Below are 6,000 nucleotides of genomic sequence, written 5' to 3'. Positions count from 1 at the left end.
TCAAATCCTGGAAACTAGCCTCACATTCCTCCGTCCATATAAACTTGGTATCTTTCTTCAACAACTCAGTCATAGGCTTCGCAATCTTTGAGAAATTCTCAATAAATCTCCGGTAGTATCCTACGAGTCCAAGAAAACTTCGGATCTCTCCAACCGTGGTTGGTGCTTCCCACTTGGTCACGGTATCAACTTTAGTGGGATCAACTGCTATACCTTCTCCAGATATAACGTGTCCGAGGAATCCTACTTCCTTCAACCAAAACTCACATTTGCTAAACTTGGCATATAGTTGATGTTCTCTGAGCTTTCCAAGTACCAAACGCCAATGCTCCTTATGTTCCTCTTCATTCTTCGAGTAAACCAGGATATCATCAATGAACACTACGACGAACTTATCCAAGAACTCCATAAACACTTTGTTCGTCATGTTCATAAAATATGCAGGTGCGTTAGTCAGGCCAAATGACATAACGGTATACTCATACAGCCCGTACCTGGTGGTAACAGCTGTCTTAGGAATATCCTGTTCTCGAATCTTCAACTGGTGGTATCCTGATCGCAGATCGATCTTGGAAAATACCTTAGCTCCTTGCAATCGATCAAACTGATCATTGATCATCGGTAGTGGGTACTTGTTCTTGATCGTTACTTCATTCAATCCTCCATAATCGACAACCATCCTTAACGATCCATCCTTCTTCTCCACTAGAAGTACTGGCGATCCCCAAGGCGAAGAACTTGGGCGAATATATCCCTTATCCAGTAACTCCTTAATCTGCTTCTTAATTTCCACCAAATCATTTGCTGGCATCCTATATGGTCTCTTTGATATTGGCCCAGTGCTTGGCAATAGCTCAATCAAAAACTCAATATCTCTATCCGGTGGCATGCCGGGCAACTCTTTTGGAAATACTTCAGGGAAATCCTTTACCACTGGTACTTCCTCCTGCACAACTCCTGTTAAGCAATTTACTTGAGTCCTCTTTGGCACATGTCGGGATACATACTTGATCCTTCTCCCTTCTGGTGTGGTAAGCAAAATTGACTTACTAGCACATTCAATATTCCCTTCATACTTTGATAACCAATCCATGCCTAATATCACATCCAATCCTTGGGATTCCAATACTATTAGGTCTGAGGGAAAAACATAGTTACCAATCCTTAATGGTAACCGATCACAGCATCGACTAGCCATATATTCTGCTCCAGGCGAGGTTACTAACATGGGTGACCTAAGGGCTTGGGTTGATAGGTTATACTTATCCACAAATCCCCTTGAGATGTATGAATGCAATGCGCCAGTATCAAAAAAGAACGAGTGCAGTAAATGACTTAACCAAAAACTTACCTATTACTGCATCAGGCTGAGCTTCAACCTCCTCCACGCTAACGTGGTTCACATGTCCCCTGTTGAAAGGGTTCGGCTTCTTCCCAGAACTTCCATTGCTATTTCCATTTTGTAATTCAGGACATTCATTGGCATAATGTCCGGTCTTTGAACACTTAAAGCAAGTGACTTGGCTCAGGTCCTTCTTGGCTGGGGTTGATGGGTTGGTGCGGTTCTGGCCGTTGCTTCCTCCATTCCCATTACCATTCTTGGTGCCATTGTGATTGTGCGAGCTACCTCCTCCATGGGTATGCCGAAAATATCCTCCCGGTCTAGGGGTAAAACGTGGCTTCTGCTGAGCTCCTGAATTGTACTTTCCTTGTCCATACTTCCTCTTGCGGTTCTCAATTTGCTGCTGCTTCCCTTCAATCACAAGAGCATGATATACCAACTCCTGGTAGTTGTTGAAGGTTGCTACCATCAACTGCATGCTCAACTCATCATTCAGTCCTTCTAGAAACTTCTCCTTCTTAGCTGCATCCGTAGCAACGTCATCTGGGGCATAACGTGCTAACTTACTAAAGTCCTCCACATACTGGCCAACTGTCCGTCCTCCTTGGCGCAAGTTGCGAAACTCATGCTTCTTCATGGCCATAGCTCCTGCTGAAACATGGGCAGTGAGGAAAGCTTGCTGAAACTGGTCCCAAGTGACAGTGTCGACTGGGAAAGTGGCTGTGAAATTCTCCCACCATGACGCTGTGGGTCCTTCTAGCTGATGTGCGGCAAACTTCACCTTCTCCGCATCTGTGCATCCTGCTGTGGTCAACTCCCTAGCTGTCTTGCGGAGCCAATCATCTGCTACTATCGGCTCGGTGCTACTGGAATACACCGGCGGATTCAGCCTAAAAAAACGGGCTAAGTGATCAACAGGTGGTGGTGGTGGTGGGTTGTTGTTGTTGTTCCCCTGATTCTGATTCTGGACTAGTAACTGCATCAATGTGTTCTGCTGCTGGATCAACTGGGTGAGCTTCGGTGGAAAGGTAAATCTGGGGACACGTCTTGGAGGCATCTGAGGGTTTAGAAAAGATGAGATGTAAGAATAGAGGGGGTCTAAAGAGAAAACACTACCCATATGCACATGAGGCAAAAGCAAACAATTCACTTCATTTAATCAAACAAGGGCACACAATCGATCTAACTATCGCAAAAGTGCTCGGACTACTATATTTACATGGTGCACTACTACTACTGATGGGGTGGTCTACTAGAAATATTCTTCGGTTGCAGACTCCATGATATCTGCTCCAGCTTCATCAACATAGTCATCATCGCTATCATCTGGATCCGTGTCGGTGTCGTCGATGATGATGTAGTCTTCCTGGCTAATCTCCTTGGGTTCTTCCTCTTCATCTACTGGTGTAGGGCCTCCCATAAATATCCCGATCTTCCTTGTTAGGTCGGCATTCTTCTCCACCAATACTTCAATTTTCTCTTCATAATCTTCACGTGTAGCCTTGAGTTCTTCCTCCAGTTCCTTGATTCTTGTCCTTGCCTTCTTCAGGTCTATCATGTCGGCGCACATCTGGTTCACCTGTCGTCGAATGTGCTGATTTAACTCCTGGATAAAAGCTGCAATTGATCTATCCTTCCTAGTGCTGATCATCTCCCAATGCTCATCTCGGCGACCACAAATATGGTAGATAGTGTCCTTGAGATCCTTGCGGTAGACTTCTCCAATGCGTCCCATGGAGATGTGAGCTTCCATGCTCTTTCCTAGATTCCAAGTTGGTGCATCGAAAGAAAACTCTATGGGCTCAATGACTGGCATGAACGTCCTTCCTGGAACTTGAACTGGAATCATCCAGCTCTCTTCTTCAGGTAAAGTGGCGTTGTAGGTTCCGGTGAAGCTTGGTACTCCTAGGTTCAGGTATCTAGTGACTTCCTTCAAGTGTCGTCCAAAGGGTATATCTTCATCCGGTTGCGTGAACTTGTTCTTTGCATCCGCCATCCTAAAAGAGTAGAAAAGATGAGGAGTCTGAAGAGAAGAGAGTGAATAGTGATCTAGGTCTTTAGCTTAGTGGTCGTGTCCTACAGTCAGCGTGTGCTCTGATACCATCTCTGTAGCGACCAGACCTCAAACAGTCCGATCTCTGTGCTCCGGTGTCATCCCTGGATCAGTAATACTGACACCACACAGTACTCAGAAGATTTATAGCAGAGTAGAAATCACACACTTATTACATCGAGTGTCTCAAAAGAGAACTCATTACAATAAATATGGCATAAGGCCATCTAATAACGATAACATCGGAAGGCTTGGAAGATAAGTGAGTCCATCAACTCCAACGGCATCACTGAGTATAGAACCACGACCTAAAAACTCCTTAATCGTCGTCTGAAATGTCTGCAACATTAACGTTGCAGCCCGAAACGGGTCAGCACATGGAATATGCTAGCAATGTAACACATAGAGAGTAATGGAATGAAACAGCTATACTATATGCATATTCGGCTGGTGGAAAGCTCTATGGTTACAGTTTTGCGTAAAGCCAATTTTTCCTTACTTCAAAGGAATAAATTTATTTAACTATCATGGTAGTTTTTAAACATTGAGAATGGTTGACAACATTCTCAATCCAAATTAAGCATCATCATTAACAAAACCCAACAAAATTAATTTAGAGTAACATGTTGAGATTCACATGATAATCCAGGTACTAGATACTCAAGATCGTCCATAACCGGGGACACGGCTAATCATGATTAGTTTAATACACTCTGAAGAGGTTTGCGCACTTTTCCCCACAAGACTCGATCTCCTCCGTTTGGTTTCTCGCACTACATGGTGTTTGAGAAGACGGATGACCAAGACATAGTCTTTCAGAAGTGCTAGCACCTTACGATCGGGTAGACCGTACCACCTACATCCCCTACATCTGCTAGTCTACCACTGTAAGAGTTCGCACGACTTAGTCAACTATGCTAGAGCCCATAATAGCTTGTGGCTGCACACGGAAGTTTCTATTATGAATAGTCTCATGATCCCTTTGAGCCTGGGTGGCGGTCCAAAAGAAAACAGGCAAGTCCTGGAATACCCAGGTGCCTTAATCCACCCAGATGCGTGTTTAAGTTGCCACCTTAGATAAACCATTAATTAACAATCTCACATCTGTCATGGATTTCACTCACCCAATCCACGTCTACTAGCATAGCATGGCATAATAAGCAAACGTAGAAGTAACTCCCAAAGGTTTGATAATAAACAGGTAATAGGTACTACCTCAACTACTTCCCATCCCATAGTTTAATTAGACCCTATTCATGCAATGTGTGAGGATTGATCTAATGCAATAAAACTGGGTAGTAGAAAAGGTATCATCAAAGTGTTACTTGCCTTACTGATGATCCAGGAAACCTAGCAATTCGAAGTAACAAGCGGTGCACTCCGGGTATTCTATCGTCGACAAAAAAACAAGCATACAATAAGTACTCATCTAATGGACGGGTAAAACTCAAATAAGAGATGTAACCAGAAGGTTCAACTTAAGAACTCCGGTTTGCAAAAGAATCAAATCGAACGAAGCAATGAAAGTCAAACGGCGAAAGAAAACAACTTCGTTCTACTAATCTGGATCTAAGGAAAATTTTACAGTAGCAAAAACTTATTTAAGTTGGTTAAACGGATAGAGGGTTTCGTGACGAAACTCCAGGCGCTTGAATCGCCTGATTCCGATAAACGAGCGAAAAGTTATACTAAAACGAAAATCGGATCAGGAATCGCGATAAGAAAAATCCCGGATTTAATCCGAGAAAAAGAAAAACAACGAACGCTCACTATTTAAATAAACCGGAAAACCGATCTATTTAAAAATAAACTAAATCTAAAAAAACAGACAGAAAAACCGAACGGTTTTTCGAAAAAATAAAAAAAAACGGCGTGGAAAACGAGGCGGCGGCGTGCGGCGGCGGCGGCGGCAGGGCGGTGGCTTGGGGCGGCTGGGGCTGGCTAGGGTTTCGACTGGGCCTCCCCCCGGCTGTGTATAGCCTAACGGGCCGGGAGTCCTAGTCGGACACGGCCCATAGGTCGGTTCGTTTTTTTAAATAATTACGCGCAGAAGAAATACTAAACGGACTCCAAAATCAAGCCGCACAAGGTGAACATTTATTTGGGGCCTAAATGCAATTTTGAAAAACACACATTTTTCCTAAATTCAAATAAAATAGAGAAAAACTCCGAAATAAAATATTATTTGATTTTATTATTAAATCCTCAATATTTCTTTATTTTGGGAAAGTCATTTTATTCCCTCTCTCATATTTTTGTAATAGAAATAATTGATGATAAAATAAATAAAATCAAATGATCCTATTCTCAAAATTTGAGAAAACTCAAATATGAAAATAATGAATTCCCCAACTCTCTCCATGGGTCCTTGAGTTGCGTAGAAATTCTAGGATCAAAACCAAAAGCAAAATAAAATATGATATGCATTTATGATCTAATGTATAACATTCCAAATTGAAAATTTGGGATGTTACATATTGAGTCGACACAAGGGGAGCCAAAGAATATTCTCAAGTATTAGAAATTGAGTTGTCAATTCAACCACACCTGAAGACCTAATATCTGCAGCAAAGTATTTAGTAGCAAAGTAGTATGGAAGTAACGG

Source organism: Triticum aestivum, chromosome 5A, assembly GCF_018294505.1.
Source record: "Triticum aestivum cultivar Chinese Spring chromosome 5A, IWGSC CS RefSeq v2.1, whole genome shotgun sequence".
In the NCBI taxonomy this organism is placed as follows: Eukaryota; Viridiplantae; Streptophyta; class Magnoliopsida; order Poales; family Poaceae; genus Triticum; species Triticum aestivum.
Note: the sequence above shows the minus strand (reverse complement) of the source record.